We start from the raw sequence: 19,381 nt of genomic DNA, 5'->3' as shown, positions 1-19,381 counted from the left end.
CAAGCAGTTGCTTGAAACCTTAGTAATGGAGAGTAACCACACGTAATAACAGGAAGAAGGGAAGAAAATTGTTACAATCAGCAAACAATCAAAGCACATAATTAACAGTTCATTTTAATTTAAGAATGAAATTCTATGTTTCTTTTTATTATACATTCACAAAAAAAAAAGATAAAAAGCCCAAAATAAATTCAGTTGTTGGCAAATGACCACATTATACAAGCATTTTTTATTTTTTGTTTTTTAGGCTGAATCCTCATTGAAATCACTGGGGAGTTCTGCTGAAAACTGAATGGAGCAATATAACCTGTGGAATGGACTGGTTGAGGGGGAATATTGCTGTTTATACCTGCCATTTCACAGTATTGTCATTGCCTTTCAATGGCAATTAGGTTATGAAGGAGCAGGGCTGTGGAAGATTCCCTTCCCAAAGGCGGCATGTGGCTCCACGCCAGACTTCATAGGCAACTGTTTGTCCAGTTTGGAAATTGTTTCTCAGCAAAAGCAAGGTACATTCTGAGGTTTTTAAAAGTAGTAAAATCTATGGATATTGTCTATCAACAAAACAGACAACAAATTCACTCCAAATGGACTAATTGCATTCACAAGACTGCAGTGGTCAGACAGCTGCATATTGTCAATCAGCCCTCACTAAAATGAATTTTCCTTTTTTTTTCTTAGACAAAGTGTGTTAGTAACTTTGAACAGTTCTCCTTTTTCTCCTTGTCCTCCTTGCCCTCCTCCCTCCCCACTCCAAAACGCCTTAAATTTGTTAGAGTCTTTGAAACATTTTTGCTCTGAAAAATTCACAAATTCTCAAATTTCTGTAAGAGTGAGACTGAAGAAGAAAAATAACGAAACAATACTGTAACAAAGTCTTTAGACCATAAGAAGGTGAAAATAGGAGCATAATTTCACCAGCTGAAATGTATTCTTACATAAAATAAATGCAAACCCATACCTGCCCCCAGATAAGCCCACTAATGTTTTTGGGTTGTATTCCAGATTTATAAAATGCTTTGCTCTTCCTTTTCCCTATCTGGGGAAAAAAAATAGTCCAGAGTGAACAGGATGTGCTGGTATGCCATAATAACACTTCAGCAGATATACCACAATTTCCCATGGAGGACATTTGCAATGCAGTAGAGGTATTCAAAATTCTATACCAGGACCTCTGAATTCCCATTTCAATCACAGCTCATACTGACATGGAATATGGACTGATTATGAGAAACTAAGTGTACACAAAGTTCTCTGTAGGGGTGAATAACCTGAATAGCAAGAGAATGCTGCATTTATCATTGTCTTTCATTCCTAGTAATTTGTGTTAGGAGAATACAATTTATCTTAGGAGTTTAACATGTTTTAAGTGAAATTTAAAATGTTTGTAAAAGCAAATGAATAACATTTGCAGACTTATTGATAAACCAAATATAATGCAACCCATTAATCAGGAGTCAAATTCTGAAGCACCTTTCCAATACTGGTATCTATCTGTTCTTACTTTATGCTGTATTACCATCACATTCTAGCACGTCACGGTTCTTGCTTATTTGAATGTCATTAATGTAAATGGGCATTAGATTTCTGGCCTTGTAATCAGAGTAAAACTTGATGCCTCATGACTGAAAGAAATACAGGTTCTCCCAATGATGTCAGGGCACACAACTTCACATAAATAGCTGATTATTGCTTCCTCCATGTTTTGCTAAAGTCATTTTGGTATATTAAAATAGCATACAATGTTGATGTTTAAGGTGGATGAGAGATTATTCTTATAAGTGACAGCTGCCACAGCATGAAGTGTCTCCTGGCAGACTAAAGTCGGAATGAGAGGAGTTCTGTGCTGTTTGTGAGAAAAAGATGGAGGGTTAAGATGGGTTCAAGTGGCAAAACCTTAGCACCAGAGCTGAGGAGCAGGGTGCACCTATAAGAGGGAAGAAAAAGGAAGAATACTCAGCTCTGATGTGAAATGGCTGTGTTTTGAGCACAACAGTCTACCTTTGCAAGCCCATTGAGCAGGACGGCACAATGGCAGACATGAACCAGGCAGGAACCTGGTTCATCTGTGGAGGTTATCAGAAGTCCTGGTTCATACACGGGAAAGAGGAGTATTAAGAGCAGAGAGGAAATGCTTGACATTCAAAGGCAAAATGGAGGAAATAATTTGGTCTTAGCATTGAGTAGAGAGGGGCTAGGAGCCACGAGTCATAGATAAACCCTGAAAATTTTGATGAGGTTTGAGATTAGTTGTTGACTCGGATTTGCAAAAGAAAGACCCTGCTGAACATGAAAGACAGCTGTGCTTGAGCATGTAGATACCATGCTGAGTATATTCTTAGAGCACAATAATTTGTTGTGAGGAAAAACAATGTTTCTGTGCAGGAAAATACATAGCAATATAAAGTTATAGGAAATTATATTAAAATGTAAATGAACAGATGACAAGTGAGTTCAGGAGTCCAGTAAGGAAACAGAAATACTCCAGGGTTTACATCCAGGACTCTGACAGTATTTACTGACTTAAGACAGAAATTGAGAGTTTTGAGGAATGTATTTTGACCAACTTTTGCCACAGAATTGTCTCAAAAGTGAAGGACAACCCTAAAGAAGCAAAAATGGAGAAGTTCTGACTTACGAAGTTATTAGTTACTAACAGCCTTCCTTATTAAGATGCCCATCCTCATGGCTTTCTGTGCATGTTTTGCCTACATGATATTCAAATATTGTTGTGTCTCATCACAGAGAGAGAGAGCCATAAGCCTCTCAGTTCGGTGCCCAGCAACAAGACCTTTCCTGGCTAAATAATGTAATACCAGCTTGGGGTTATTGGAGTGTGTAGGTATAGCCAGGTGGCTTATCAGAGACCTTGAACTTGGTACATGGTTAGAAAGACTGCTTTATGCTTTTATCACAGATGTTTCTTTGCTTGGAGTGTTCTTCCTGACTTGGCCTACATCCTTATTTAATTATTATCAGCAAATTATTGTACATTGATTAAAGTCAAGCAGTCTATTAATGGAAATCTGACTACTATCTATCTTTCTAAATACTTATAGAAAAAAAAGGCTTTTTAAATATAGGAAATATATACTTGAATTTGAAATTTGTTACTGGAATCTTATCATACAGGACCTCTTCACTTTTTCAGTGCAGGGAACTGAGCAAACAGGGAAGTGACAGAGAAGCAGGGAAGAGAAGCAATGTGTTTGAGGTAGGAAAAATGTCCACCTATTCACAGTGAACTTAAGCAGTGTTTTGAAAAGCCTGCAGAGGGATTAGAGGTCTTTTCAAGTGACCTGGAGACACTTAAGTTATGCTTAAGTTATGTTACTGCTGCTTAAGTTATCTATATAAAAGAATGGACTACCATAATGCTGTCCTTACTGCAAAAGGTATTCCTTTTGTCATTCCTATGTCCTAGGATGCTGGAAAGAGTTTTGTTTGTTTGTTTTGGTTTTTCTTCCTTCTCTTTTTCTTCTCTCATTTTTGCTTTGTTTCATCTTCATATTTTGCTCCTTGAATTTTTACCTATCTCTATGCATGCACTTCATTCAAAATTATGTGTGAATCTATATGAAATAAAAATCTAAAATACATGAGCTATGTATGAAAATGCAAATATATGTATGTATGTAACAATCAGCATACCACAAAATGTTCCAAAATGATACATCATGTTACATATATATATGTATATTCATATTTGAATGTCCAGGTGGAAATTTTCTAATTAATCTTTTCTAATAAAAATATATTCTGCAAGGTAGAATTTTGCATTTTACAAAACCATCTCTATCTGAAACAGAGCAATGGGGACAAGGATGCAAATTAATACGTTGGTGGGTTATAAGACATACTCATCATCTCCACTTGATGAAAGATATAGCCGGCATTCATAATGGTAGGGGAATTCTGTAAGCTAGCTACCCTTTTCTCGTTTTTCTAATTCATCTCTGCAATTCAAAGATGCAGGATATGTAGGAAAAAACAGCTGACTGATATTGAAGGATGAGTTTAATCACTTTTGAAGAATGATAAAATTAGAGGTTGATGTGGACAGAATTTACGAGGACTTTGCACCTTCATATTTGAGACCTAAACTGATCAGCAGACAAGGTCAGAAAAGTTAATCTAAGCCCATTTGTGAGTATCAGCCAATTTGGCAGGTATCCTGCTTCTGAAACATTAATTTCTGGAAATTCTTAGAAGATATTTTCAAGAAAGAGTATGTTATTAGCCTGTTCCAGTGTGTAAACTTTCATAATAGAAATGTTTCGGAATTCCCTAATTCCAGACATTCCCAGTGTTATCATGTCTCTCTTTTCCTGGACGTGCTCTCAGAAAAGCCTCTCTGTAGACTTGTTTCCCTGCTCATGGCCATACTACACTAAACAGAGGAAATAGGTGGTGGTAAAGATGTCTCGGCACATGTATAGATGAGTTTTATATGGACTTTTGCTCACAGGCAGAAATCATGTTTGCTGCCCATTCAACTGTGCTTTGTTATATTGCTAATACTGTAAGTCACAGAGGATCTCTCCCCATGCTTTTCCTCGTTAGTTTTTCAGGAGGCAAAATCTAGGCAGCTGGTTCCTGTCCTGTGATCACACTGTTGGCTGTGGTTTTCCTCTTGTGTATCTATACGCTGTGCCAGCCAAAATTTACCTACTACTGCTTTCACACAGACCTCATAATCACTTCAACAACATATGCCAAATATTCTTGCATACCTTATTCATGAAGCAGTTTCTCTCTCCTTTCACCCAGTTCATGCCTACCACTGTATTTCAGAAACCAGCTTGGTTAGTCCTGGGGGTCTAACATGCAAAGTTCACTCGCAAGCATCAGATGAATGTTTTGAAGTTACTGAAAAGAGGCAAGAACATCATAGATATAATTCTGATTGCATTTGTAGAACGAGTTTAAACGCTGATCATCAGTAATTCAAACAACAGAAGGAAAGATCAACTCCTTAATAAACTCTCTAATTCAATTTAATGATTGCTTTTTACCATAGCTAAATTTAGGATTGCACCAGCTATGACTGAGTGTTGATATTAAATAAAGATTATTTTTTTTTTCATACTCTTACAGGAAATGCATTCTTCATGTTTTACAATTATATTAGCTGCTAAGTCATTTGCAGCTAATCTGCAATGACTCTGCGCTATTTCACAGAGCTCATTTTTGAAAGCAATGTGTTTGACCTGTGATTTCATTTGTCTGAATCATAGAATTTCAAAACCGAGTTCACAAAAAATAATAATAAAGTTCTTGTGTCTCTTATTTACAATAAATTTTCAGTCATTTTTCTGTATTTGATTCCTATAGTTATATAAGTGACTTGGGTTTTTTGACATTAATCATCTTAATGCTCATAACCCGCAATCAGAAATAATTACTGAAAACTGAAGATGGTCTCAAATTAGAACTTCTGGATCCGACTTAAAATGTTACTCCAAAATATTAAGAAGACATTCAGCTTTGAGGATTTATTAAGAAAGCTCTAAGATTCAGAACACCCAGTATTGAAGTCATGTTGCCAGCCTGTGGATGGAGTCCAGCCTATCAAGAACTGTAATTTGACTGATGTTGAAGGTAGCTAGGTAACAGATACTTCTGCAGAGCAGACACCCATGCTCTGTCAGAAGGAAAGGCCTCTTGAGCTGTCCATGGGACTGCAAGAAAGGCCAAGCAGGGGAGTCAGACCCATTAATCGGACTGTCCAACATCCACAGACCGAAGTGCCAGTAGATACCTGGAGATCCCATAGGAAGTGCAGGGATGAGTGTGTACCCACAAAGTCTGTAGTAAATGAGCGGTTGTAGTTGTGCAGGCTGCTCACCTATTTAAAACTATGTGCATGCTTGAGAGCGATGTGGGGTAGGAAAAGGACCTCCTGATTTGGAGGAGAGAGTGCCTTCTTCCTTACGTGTCCAGCAGAGAGAAAATCCTTCTGCTCAAGCTTGCGTCTCATTTCAGCAGTGAAACCTGTGCCACTGTAATACTGATGGGAGCATAATTGCTTACATCACAGAGGATATATGAGGCATGCTGTACTGAGGCTGCGGTGAGGTTAGAAGTGTTGACATACCTATAAAAGCTCCATGTAAAAATGTTTAGTTAGTATAAAAGCCATCGATGAAAAATCTAAGGAAGAACTACATGTCACGATGGTTAATCCTCCTCTCTAGTATCTGACCTCTGTAAAGCTGTAAGTAAAATAAGGTAAATGAACTCTGCATAATTCCTTGTGGTTATCTGTCATGAAACCACCTCATCATTCAGGACTAGTGTCAGCCCATTTGGGGGAGGCTCTGCTGCAAGAGCAGAGGGCTGTGGTGGACCAGGACCAAGGCATAACCCATTAGAGGCGTGTGAGAGGGGACATTCACATCATAGTTGCCTACACTTTGTCTTATTTCCCTGCTGATGTTATAGGCTCTGGATTTTGGGTGTCTGAGGACACAGTCATTTGCTGTGTTCCAACTCTGAGGAAGAGTTTTTCAATTTTTGAGAAGGCCCTTAGAATCACATTGCAGAGGAAAGGGTGTATTCTAATTATCAATATCAATAGTAATAAAAGTTTATTAAAGGTCATTAAAATGAAAGGGGATGGCTATAGATCCCATCACTCTGAATTTACTCCCTCCTCTTGTGTTAATTAGAAAACTCAGATAATGGTTCTATGGGGGAGTGCAGGGGAAATTTAATTACGAAAGTTTAATGGGCCACTATCTACTTCCTGCCAGATTAAAAACTGATGATTTATACTATTTTAGATACTACCGGGGGCTTGCTAACAAAATATGTTGCAGAACAAAGAGTAATGCAAGACTTCACCCAGAATATTTTGCTCATTTTTAATGCAAAGACATAAGGCAAACCTGAAAACCAAACAGCCATGACAAAGCTGTTACAGCAAAACCTGAAAGGAACTATGAACAGTGTTTGCTAGTTTCATAATTTTATTATTTATTAGAAACAAATGACGAACACATTTGCATGAGCAGAAGTGCCTGTCCCCTCAAAAAGAAAACTAGAGAAATAATGTCAATTCAAATTGGTCATCTATCAGTTACTGAGGAAAGCTGGAAAAGTCACACTGTTCATTTTCAGAAGTTCTTCTATGACAGTTTGGGTTCACAAACATACAGCCAGGCTCTTCAGTCCATGGTCTTTGCCCCAACAAATTTCATGGCAGCTTTTAATAAACAGATTTTAGTGAATTATTGTGAAACATTTTTGTCCTAAAAAAGACTGAAAAATCAAAATGGCATGAGTGTGAAACAGATAGATCAGTTGGCTGTAAACCTTCATGTACAGATGCCCTCGACACACAGCTTATGGGGAGTTATGACTAGTCAGAACCTCAAAATTACTCGCTTTTTGGAGAAGGTTGAAATCTGGCACCTGAAATTAGTGACTGGTTTTGAAACATTAGACTTCATCACCTCAATAGGAGTTATAATTAAGCAAAGTCTGCAAAGCAGGAATCTTTCTTCAAGTCCTCTATTCAACCTGCTGCTTCCGTTTAATGCAGACGTTTATTATTTAATTTCTGTTTCCATTTAATGCAGTGGTTTATTATGAAATTTAACTCCTCTCCTTAACAAGCTCTATTTTTAGTGAAAACATTATATCATATTTAAGTGCAATTGACATAAATTTCCAGCTGCATTTTTTTCAGCACTAAATGCTTAACTTTAAAGGATTTTTTTATCCAAAAAAGTGGAAAAATCAATAAATAGAATAAAGACCAATCATCTGGTGTACTCTTTTTCCTGTTCTAGATAGGTTTTGGTGTCCAAAAGTTGAGAACTCAGCATTATAAAACGAGGGCCAGTTGTCAGTTTGAATTTAGGTAGATGTAGACAGTTTTATACAGCAGCTTTGTGGCCTGGAGCTGTCTGTCTTGCAGTCAGAGGCCCTCTGTGTCAGCTGCATGTCCTTGAACATTTCAGGCAGAATGTAGCTCTGAGAATTGCTATCCTCCTGGACTTCAGGTGTGTAAACAAAGTCTCCTCCCTTTACTCATTTATTACCAGGTAATGAAACAACATAAAGGAGAAAAACCCAACAAATGGTGTTTGAGCAGCACTGTTCTTCATACTCTTCAAAGACCTTAGGCCACCTGAAGTTAGTAAATAGTGATTTTCCTTGATCTTTTCTACAGAAACAAGGTTTCCCTACCCGTTCTGCAGTTTGGATCGTTCATTGTACCCATCCATATAGCACAGTGGCCTTCATTGCATTGCAATGTTTATGCAATGGGTATTAGTCAAAGCTAAATGCATTTGCATCAACACAGAACCCAGCTTTTACTGAGCAAAATAGCATTCTGTATTTTGAAGGTACATCCCAATTTGTAAATAGTATAAAAAACTATGTCAGGTCACTAGGGATGTCTAGACTTCAGTTGTGTAGACTTCAGGCATGTAATGCTGAATAGATAGCAAAATCAAGTGGACATCTTCAGAAATATAATTGAGAAGAGCAAGCATACGAACATTTACGTGCCTTGCCTTTTATTTGCAGGGAGGGATTCACAGCTAAGTTCTGTAAAGTATTAGTCAGTTCACATCAATGTAACCACCAAACCTCGGGAAAAAAAAACCCTAATTTTGTGAGAAGTTACCTTATTAAGACAGCTGTTACAGCTGCAGGACTTCATTCCATTGGTAATTAATATAAAGGGAGAGAAACAGAGAGAAAGAAAAAATTTTTATGTCAAGTATGGTTCGTTTAGTTGTTTTTTTTAAATTGAGATCCTTTATTTGATTAAGATAGCACCATAATTAGTCTCAATGCACTAATAAGTTGTATTTTTCTAGGCGTTTAATAAGGACCATTCATTCTCCAAGGGGATTGCAACCTGAAATCTTGCTGAAAGACTGGTGCTGCAACAGAGGACAAAGAGAAAAGAAAAGAGGTGAATTAACTGGGAAAAATGCCAGTTACTGTCTTGATCACATGAGTGACCATATGCTAAATGACACAGTAAAATGAATGGATGCACAGTGTGTTGATTTAGTTGCTTTCTTTTCTCTTTACTTTCTTTGATTGTACATGGTGTAATTGTTTTGCATGGCAGAGAGTCCACTCTTTCCTTACCATGTCCACTATTGTGAGAAGAATTGGAATGTGATCCAGCCTTTGAGTGGCGCTTATTTTACTAAAATGAGGGATTGAAAGCCCTGCTAAAGTGATACAGAGCTATAAATTTAAGTCTCCAGCATTCTGAAACACTTTGGGCCAGAGCCTCACCTACAGTAATTGATGAAACTACTTTAACATCAGTAAAGCTCTTCAAACAGATGTATGCTAGCTAGGGATCTCACCCTTTTAATGCTGATGAATTTATCTATTGGCATAAATTTGGGGTTTGCTGAAACAAAAAGCCAGTGATCTTTTCTTGGCAATTCCTGAAAAGCCAGATACTTATTTGAGCATAAATGTGGATCTGGCAACCTTTATGCTCTGAGTTGTGTTGGATCTTGGGATACGGATTTGATCCTGCAAGATGGTGAAGAGGATTCATGTACTGCCCAGCATGTAGGGCTCCTCTTGCCAAGTCCACACATGAGTATGTTACACGCACTTCCAGCTGAGAATTCAAGTGGAGAGCTCCAAGCGGAGAGCTTGGCAATCAAATGCTGAAGCATTAAGATGCAAACTTGTTTTTGCAGAAGAAATCCAGACATCTGGATCTAGTACCAAAGATGGAAAAACACCAAACTGTGTCTAGATGCCAATTTTATTGATATAAAGTTATCTCAGTATTTTCAGGAGAGGTCTCTCTAGTCCTCTGTGCTTTGTCTTTAGGATACTTCTGTGTTTTTCTTTTTCTACATAGATAAGTGATGCTTAACAGCTACTAAAATAGGATTCATTCATTTTTTTTCTCAGCTGGTTTTATGACAGATGGCAAAAGAAGGGATGAATGCACAGATAAATACAAATATAAGGAATAAATATGAATCTGCTCTGAATTCCTGGAGAGAAAGCCGTTAAGAAGATGACTCTTGCATAATGCCAGGTTATTAAAACTGAAAACTCTGTATGGGAGAGTTTAAGCCTAGCCACCAGAGGACTGCCAGCAGGGACTGCAGAATTAATCCTGGAAGGCAGGGCTTCTTACAAGTCAAACCATAGAATTTTTTTTTACTGCATATTGATTTTGAACAAACAAGTTACCTAGACGATTAAACAAGTTAAACAAAAATTATATTGTTTCAGGCAATTATCCACATGTGTGCTGACCTCATTTGGGGAAATAAAGCATTTCACATTTTATTACTCAGAGTGTCAATGAAAAAGTATTCAGGTGATATCTCATTAATGGTTTCATTTTCCCAAACATTGTACAAAGTCACTGCAATACAATGCAAAGTCAATCTATCCATTTGATCTTCTATAACCTTCAGGGAACATTAATAAAATTCTGACTCAAAATATGCCTCTGTCAGTCTCTTTTTAGGCATACGGGTTTTAAAATGTCCTTTACATCCTACTGAATGGGACTTAAGTTTAAATTTAAGCAGAAATGTCAATACTTTTCTGGACAGAGATGCTTGCTGGAATGAAGGCCTCTGCATAAGAATAAACACAGTGGTTGATAAGAGTGTAAACAGAGAGTTTTGATTTGGGTTTACACAACCTGTGATATCATGAGGTTACAAAATCAAATTGCCAGAGCAGTTTAGTGTGTTCTTGTACCCCCACCTGTGTTCTACTGCTTGCATAATTTCCATCTTTTAAGACACTTCACATGTATTTAAAAGTATTTCTAAAGATTTTCAAACATTTCATTCAAGAACTGAGTTTTGTCAGTTAAGGAAAGAGAAAAAGAGCTTTTACAAACCTCTAGCAATCCTTTAGCAAAGTCATTTTTGGCTCCCAAAGGAAGACTGGAAAAATCTATCAGCTATTGTAGAAAATGCATTATAGCGAAAGGAGCTTAGTATGAAACACATGCAATCAATGATGGGATACTTGAACTTTACTTGTACAGTTATCTCCTTAGGGGAGGTATTCTGTAGGTGTTGAACTGCTTTTTCCAAGATCAAGAAGCCACAGAAATAAATGAAAGTGATATTTCTTTCTTTTTTTAAGCCTTGATGGTGCATGGAGGAGTGTGGCAGACTGTGCTGTGCTTTATAGTTATGAAGGCAGTTGCAATAGGTCAGTCACTGGCGGTATTGGTGCTATCAGATCCTAGGCAGGTAAAAGTCAATGTGGGAACTGGGAACTTCTGAAGCATGATGTTCCCTCTTTCACAGGTACCCCATTTTGTTTTGGTGTGTTCCTTTGGCTCATTTGTCCAATGGAGAAAGTACCGCTGATAATAGCTGATATTAAGAGAGTTTATTTTCCAGCTCCCACTTCACAGGTCCCACTCCTCAATCCCACTAGCAATGACTCTGTCCCGCTCTGGCTGCTTCTGTGATCTATCCAATAATGACAGGAAACCCGGGCTGCTTCAGATGAGCACCTTGCCAATAGACTATTGAATTATGCTGTATTTTTATTGCTTTTTAATCTATTGTGTTGAATCTTGTAGTTTTTGCAGTACAGGGTTTCCACTTCCAGAAAAGTGGGGAGGTTTCCCCAGCAGTTTAGTTGACTTCCCTGTGAGCTGAAGTTGCTGCTTTTAATCCATTTGTATATGTTTTTGGATTGGTGCCATAATGTTGCCCCAAATCCATTAAAATAAACAAAAGGCCTGCCATGATCTTGTAATTAGAGTTTTTTTAGTGTTGGACAGGGGGAAAGTCAGACTTGCAGACTCCACAGTCTTCAAAATACCAACTATTTTTGGATAACTCATTAAAATGATGCTCTCACAAAGTGGTCCAAGAGAAATATGTTCTATTCTGAACACAGTATATTTTTTCTCTGATCTGGATGAACTTCTTGAGGAGGTTAGAGGAACAAGTGGTTAGTGTCTTGGTTCAGAAGATGTCTCAGGGAAAGCTGCTCATCCAGACTGCACAATAGGGATGTGTGAGGGAAAGTCAGATCATCAGTATTCAGCCTCTTGCTAAACCCAGAGTAAATGTACATGGCACCTCAATGCTCTTAACTTGCTAGAACCTAGAAAAGATAGAGTTGCAAAGTCTGTGAGTACTTTTTTCAATTAAATTTTGTTGTAATAATCTACTTTTTAGAAATTATCTTTCATTTGCACTTTCATCCTAGCCCCTTTGAACTTTTTACTTTGAGACAGATCAAGGTTTTGACATAGACCATGAAAGCAGCTATGCGAGGTAGCAGACTGATGGGACAAGAAATCATGGCTACGTGAGATACTAAAGACTCTTATTGCATAAGCCCACCTTCCCTGGCAGTGGCAGAGTAGCTCCCAAGGTGCAAACACTGACTCTTTTGAGTGTGTACAGTAATAAATAAGGCTAAGAAGCTGCATAGTTTCAGTGCTGGAAGACATCAGCAAGGAGATGGGAGTGCCTGGGAAGACCCACATCTCTATCTCAGTAATTTTGTTGGAGACAGAGCCTGAGAAGCAAGGGTTTGCTTACACATAAAGGGGAAAAGTGAGGGTTTAGGGGAAAAGTGAGGGTTTATAGAAAAAGTTTTACAACTGGTGCTGAGGACATGAATCAGATGTTAGATGGTGATTTTGTTTCAATATTGAGAGATTCTGTAATCTGTGCGTGTAATGGTAATACAGCTACCTTCTTAATATCCTCTTTCAGATGAATTAGGAAATCTGTTTAAGATTGTGATAGGATTGATTATTTTAGTATTAATAGGATGATTTAGCATGTTTTGTGATCTAATATGCTTCACAGTACTGTGTCTAACTTGTTGATTTGATCCAGTCTGACAGCTGAATTGCTCTCTTCATAGGTTAGTAATTATGACTTTGGTGACATACAGTTTTCAGTGTTATTTTTGTCTAAGTAGCTTAATAAAAGGAACAAAATCAGAGCCAGGCATATTTTTTCAATAAGTAAAATGGGTCTCAGATCTCTGATGACCTGGGTGTAGGTCAGCCAGCCAGCCTAAAAGCTTCCCCCGCAATAACCCCTTTGTTGCCTCACAGGAAAGTATGTGAACTGGAAATTTACTTGAATCCACCACAATAAATATGTTTGTTCAGGGAAAATTAAGAGAGGTGAAGCAAGAAGCCTGACACGACTTCAGTTTTGAGGAAAAACCTGTTTGTGTCTAATACATTGCAGAAATTGCTCAAGAACATTTTGTCCTTGTGGAAGGATTGCCCTGTAATGCTGCTTAATGTCCTTAGGTTGAGACCTTGGGTTACTGGCTGTGTATGTGCTGATCATGCCAGTTAAAACTGATTTTTGAAATGTAGTTTTTATCTGTGTGAGTTCATGACACTTGTTTCTTGAAGCCAGATCTTCTCCTTCCCCTGCCTTTTCTTTTCTTTCTCCTTTTGGCCTGACTTGCTTCCACTGTGTGCTGAACGTGCTTCCCAATGGCAGTGAAACCTCCAGATGGCACATTACCAACTTCCCATAAATTAGAACAGGGGAGATGCACAAGGCATTGGAATTCTTTGAGGTTTAGGTTTATAGGGATTACAATAAATTCAGTCAGATGGGGAGGGTCATTATGTACCGGTGGAATGCAGATAAGATTGTGCTGCTTTTATTTTTCATTTAAAACTGCCATGAGAGATCTCTTGAAGGCTGCAGGAAGTGTTCTGCACTTGGAGGTCTCTGTGATTTCACATATGCAGATCCTGTAGGAAAGGGAATCCAGAGTCAAATCAGAAAAGGGAAAATATAATTTGAGCACTGTTCTGCAGTACTTTCATGGGTCATACAAGGCGTGCAAGCTCTAACTCTTCACACTCTGCCAAGTGATGGCCTTAAAGCCAGACCAGGGAAAACCACAACTCTGGTTAAACATGGTAAAAGCTTTCCTTAAACAAGAGCCATTTGGTTCAGGCAGAACAGCATATTAGGGCAGAATCTTTTCCATTGTCAGGCTCAGAATCAGCCTGCCTGATTATGAATTTTCTCCAGTTATTAAGACACAATTAAAGAAAAAACAATGCCATGAAAAACGTGGGATGAAATAAAGCACTTCTTTGTTCTGAAGAAAACCAGTAAGAATAAAAAAAGAATTCATTGTATTTCTTCTTAAGCTGCCACTTCATTTCACCAGGGGTCAGAACATCATTCCTCATAATCACCTGGTTAGGCCCCCAAACGTATTCCTGTTAAGTGGAATTCTTCACTAATACTGTCCTGATTAATTAAGCAGTCTTTCCCATTTACTGTCATCAGTGACCTATCATTCAGTGTCACTATCCTTCACTGTCATTAAGTAGAGTATGCATATACTGTAACAGGTAAGATGATTTTTGAGACAACTATTGATCCTTTCCCAGTGGTCTATTGCTAGTTAATGAGCATTAGTTTCTTTAATGATGTTTAATGTTGGTGAGTTATTTTTAAGTGATACATGGCCTGACCCTGGAATGTGCTGAACGCCCTTATCTCCTATTGACTTCAGTGAGAGTTGAGGGCACTCATGAGATCAGCCCGTAGGTCTTGTGTCTGAAATAGTAGTAAAATCTTCTTTCTGCTTTCAGGAAGGGGTGAGCAACTCTCTACAGCCAGAGAACAGAGCAGGTTCATGTAGAAGGGATTTTAAAGTCTTGTTTTGCTTTCTATCATTGAAATGGCCAGCTCTTGAGAGAGCGGATGATTTCTATGCAGCGCAGACACCACTGTTCTGCTAGCTCTTGCCTTCCTCTTATTTTCTTCCCATACCTGTTACTGTTTTCTGGTTTCTTCCTTTGCCTATATGAAGATTATCATCCCTTAAGTGTGCATTCCCCCTGCCTTTCCCAATAATCTGCCTGTAGCACTCTGTCCTATGACCCGCTCTTCAAACAACCAACATATAAAATAATTTAGGGAAAAAAATACTTACTTTCTCACTCTTTGCATGTACAGTTTTCTGCCATATTATTTGGTTGATATGTGCAAGCTTCATGGCAAGCAAGATACCACAAAGACGCAGTCCTAGGTGATTCTCCATTTTCCTGTTACATAAAAGAGGTGATGTCCTTAAATCCCTGCACATGAGAAAAGTATTGGCTAGCAAAAAGAATATATTTGACTAGAGAGAATAGAATTTGCTTCCCAGAGATGGCAGTAACACATTTCTGTCAGTGGGAAAGACTGTAATGTTCTGCGTGGAAGCAGAAGATTTCCTTTTGGTTCTTTTTTAAAAAGTCATTTAATTATTTTTTCATTTTTTAGGTATTGTGCAATCCAAATTATGGTAACCGTTTACACCTGACTTTACAGAAAATGCATTGAAGAAACAGCCACAAGCTGAGTAGCTGGTAACTTTCATAGCAATTCTAAGGTAGAGTATGTGTGCTGTGACGTGTGTGCCCTGCAGTCAAATTTGTCAGTTTGGTGGGTAAGAATGAAGAGAAAATACATCCTTGGCAGGCCTGTCTTGAAGAATAAGTATCAGGCACTGCTCATGTTAGAATTAATCCCAGATGCAAGTGTAATAAGAAGGTAAGTTGCACAGATACATATCTTTGTCCTGTGTGAGCATTACTTATTTCATGGACATTATACACTGGAAGCGGGTAGGGAAATGCAACTCTGCACAGTATAGGTAAATTTAGAACTGCCTTCTTCACCTGTATACAACAGGCTTGTTTTTGTCCATTTATATGACCAAATCATCAATTTCATTTAACAAATGAACAGATGTGAAAGTAGAACTGGAAAAAAAACCCCACAAAAACAACCAAAGGTTGTTCTTTTTGCTCTCCTCACAAACTCTTCCTTTCCAGTGGGCAGACATACCCATGGCCCTGCAGCATCTCATACCATGCATGCTGGCGTGCTGTTCCAGAGCAGGCACCCCAGCGTGCTCCCAGCAGCCGGCCAGAGCTGGTCTTATTCTGCATGGTAGAAAAGCCTGGGAAGTACTCAGTCCAAACAGCTGCTGTTCTCACTACTAATGACAGCCCTCTGGATGGAAACATACCTTGCAAGGCTGATAAGTAACCTGACTGACTCCGAGGAGGACTGTGATAGCTTATTTTGGATCCTGATTCCTTGCTTCTGGGTGCCAGTGAGAGGGGGCTTCATGCTAGAGAAAGGGTTAACTGGGATTCTCTATAATTTGTTCCTATTTCCTTTCCCTCCCTTCAGCTCCTTCACAAAATGTTAATCTAATTGTGATAGTATCACTTTGATGACAATATGACAAGACAGACAAATTTGATTTTATTCTCCACAGAGCAAAGCATATGCTGCTTGGGAGACTTTGACAGAGAGAAGGACATAAAACAAATGGAGTTCATGAATATACAATTTTTATTGTACACAGTAGTGACATCCAAACTTCAGAGAATAGGTGGGTGAGACTTATGCTTTACTATTGAGATTAATGGGTACGTAAAAAAGTGCCAACAGAGAGTACTACAGTTTATGTTAAAAATGTCGACGTGGATAAGAATAATTTTCTTCTCAAGATGAATGATGCATTTAATGGCTGTGAGACATTCTTGCCCAGTAGCAGTTCCTCAAAAGTAATTTTTTGTTGTTATTGTAAATTATATAATCTTAACTGCAATTATAGCCCTGTTTACGTAAAGGTCAAGTTAGTACAGTGGATGGTTATAAACTAAGAGGGAAATTGGTAAATTTATTCCCTCGATGAAAGCTTATGAATGATTTTAAGCAAGATAATTTTTTTGTAACTCTATTTCTACTTTAATGTAATATAGCAAGTAAAGACAGCACACATTAACAAAGGGTAAATTAGATTTATCTAAGTAAACATGTATTTGCAATAGGAGTAGTGTTGTTGTAGTAAGGACAGTCTGAAGGTTAAGCTCTCCATGTAAATGGTATAGATTCATTTTCGTGGAAAGCAAAAGGAGGGACAACCTCTGAAAAATTGCCTTTGATGGAAAGCAATCTGTGCTCTCCTGAGCAGCACATGTGTAATCTGCAACACATGAAACTGTACCCGCCTCTTGGCCATAAGAAATTGGTTAGAGTCCTTTTTGGTTTCAAAAGCTTGCCCTTAAACACTGCAGTCTTCTCTGAAGCCCCTTCAGACTGATCGGATTTGTTTTTTCAATACAGAGGTTAATAAGAAGAGTAAGTCAAAAACCAAAGAGGGAGAAGGTGCTATGTATGCTAATGAAGGGTGTTTGCTAAACAAGGGCCTGATACAAGTTTTAGTGCTTTAAAATAAAACCTGATTGGAAACAGAGAAAATCTCAGGAAGCTGCTTAAACTGAGAAGGAAGCTCTCTCAAGTCAGTGGCATGCTTTTGCTCTGAAAAGCCCACATTAGGCTATTTCCCTTTTTCACAGTATTTAAGTGAAGCAAAAACATCATTACACAGAGTTGCCATTTTTTCTCTGAGAACCTGTGTGAGACACTGAACCTGCATGAGCTGCTGCTGATCAATTTATCAAGCTGCTTTAAGTACGACTCAGGGCTTCTTCACTCCATTAGACCACACAGATGTTATCTTTTCCCATTTGTTTCTCTTCTGCAAATGTACATATTAAGAAATTAGTGGGGAAAAAATCAGCTTTACGTTCCTGTTCGATGCCAGAGACCTTCAACTAATTTACATACAAATACGTGTAATACATATTCTAAAAAAAATAAAAACAGCGTTACATGTTGTTTGGGTTTTTTTTTTTTATTCTGTGACAGATGAACAGCAATGGCTTGTTACTTCAGTTTGCCACCAATTAAAATGCACATTGGATCAGCTCTGGCCTGTCACCTACCATTATTGGGAGAAGTTGGCTCTAGGCCATGTTTTAGATGAGCGGGATTTTTTTCACTTGGCCATAGTGCTGCTCATCTCTGCTCTGTAAACTCTGCCTGGTAATTCAGATGCTGGGCAGTGTTTGCAGCTGCTTTCTGGAGAGTTGCCTCACTTAAAGCTCTCAGGAATACCTAGTCATTTTTGTTACATGCTTTTTAATTGTGGCAAGGGGGAGAGTCTTCCTAATCCATCCAGTGTATTAAGGTATCATTTGGGCCCTTCCTTTTTAGGTGAGTGATTTTGCATTTTGGATCATTAGACACAAAGTTTAAGAAGCAGCAGTGTAGTGACAAATCCATGTGACAACCCAAATCTGTAGTTAATATTAGTGAAGCTTTAACTGAGTTTGAACAATAAATTTCATTTAGCCTCAATTTATTAGTTCCATGACACCCACCTACCTTTGGATCCTTTTAATCTTAACAGTAGAAGTAAAACAGCAACATAGGGATGTGAAATCACCAGCAGCAACAGTGAATTATTATGTAATTAAAATGCACTGAACAAGTGCAAAAGAGCATAATCCTGCTGAATAGCGAATTTGAGGCATTACTAGTATCTGGACATGAATATCAGGTACTGTTCCAGGTGTGAAATCAAGATGAAATCCAACTGGGGAAAAAAAGAATCAGAACATGAGGAATTTAAAACAAAATGAAGTATGAAATGGATTGACTCAGAGCTCAATGAAAAATTCAATTTGCTGCTTAGTAAAATGTTTAAACATATTTTTCTGAACTGTTCATCTTTTTTGTCCTCTTTTATGAATGACAGCTTAACTTAAAACATGCTGAGCTGCTGAGGAACCACAGGGCTTGCTAATGTCACCTCTTTGACACTTGTTTTGTGTGGAGATAAATAGCAATAAGATGGAAGGTAGCAGAAAATAAGGTCTATCATCATTGCTCATTATTTGTAATTTGTGGAGTGTGACACTGTTCAGCAGTATGTGCACCAAGAACAGAGGTGGTCTTTGCCTCTAAGAGCTTGCAATCTAAACACAAATACAGATAAGACTGAATATATGACATTTAGTTAAAGACTTAGAATAGTTTGGTTTTTTTAAATCTATTTGTCTCCTTATTGTCAAATTTTGGAAGGACATGACTATTGGAAAGATACAGACAGGTTTAAAGACCTGACATTAGTCAGTCTCTATTTAGGAGGGTCTAGAATGATTAGGAATTGCTATTAGGAACCCTAAAATTGAAGATAATACATAAAACCAAAGGCAAATGTGGAGATAGATTTAAAACCCACAGGTGGGCTCATTTTTGGGGAGATGAAATAAGCAAAAAGATTCAGTAGAGAAAAGATCCAGCGTGTAGACCTGTGCTGAATGAGGCAGAGTTTTGAAAATAAAACATAATCAAAAGCTGATATGGAATGAAGACTGAGGAATAAGGAGTTTTGAATAGAAAGGGATGTCATTTCTGTGGCTTTTACCGTTTCATGGAACTCAGGAAAGGTGCTTTATATAAATAATGCTTTATTTTATATGGTGTGTAGGGGTAGGATGCTATATGGTCCTTTCCAACCCTAACGATTCTAT

General features: G+C 38.0%; 1 long non-coding RNA gene across 1 annotated transcript; it reads left to right on the top strand.

The window, feature by feature from the left end:
• The first annotated feature begins 5,693 nt into the window (after positions 1–5,693).
• Positions 5,694–17,653, top strand: LOC133280638 (uncharacterized). The gene is made up of 5 exons (XR_009747255.1): positions 5,694–6,073; positions 8,838–8,935; positions 15,267–15,375; positions 16,273–16,389; positions 17,360–17,653. It is a non-coding gene; the product is annotated as an uncharacterized LOC133280638 (long non-coding RNA).
• Positions 17,654–19,381: the final 1,728 nt, after the last annotated feature.

This window comes from Pezoporus flaviventris, unplaced genomic scaffold, assembly GCF_033815535.1.
Source record: "Pezoporus flaviventris isolate CSIRO_AGI_PZ_B2104156 unplaced genomic scaffold, CSIRO_AGI_Pfla_v1 ptg000083l, whole genome shotgun sequence".
Lineage (NCBI taxonomy): Eukaryota > Metazoa > Chordata > Aves > Psittaciformes > Psittacidae > Pezoporus > Pezoporus flaviventris.
Note: the sequence above shows the minus strand (reverse complement) of the source record. Positions and strands in the feature narration are given on the sequence as shown.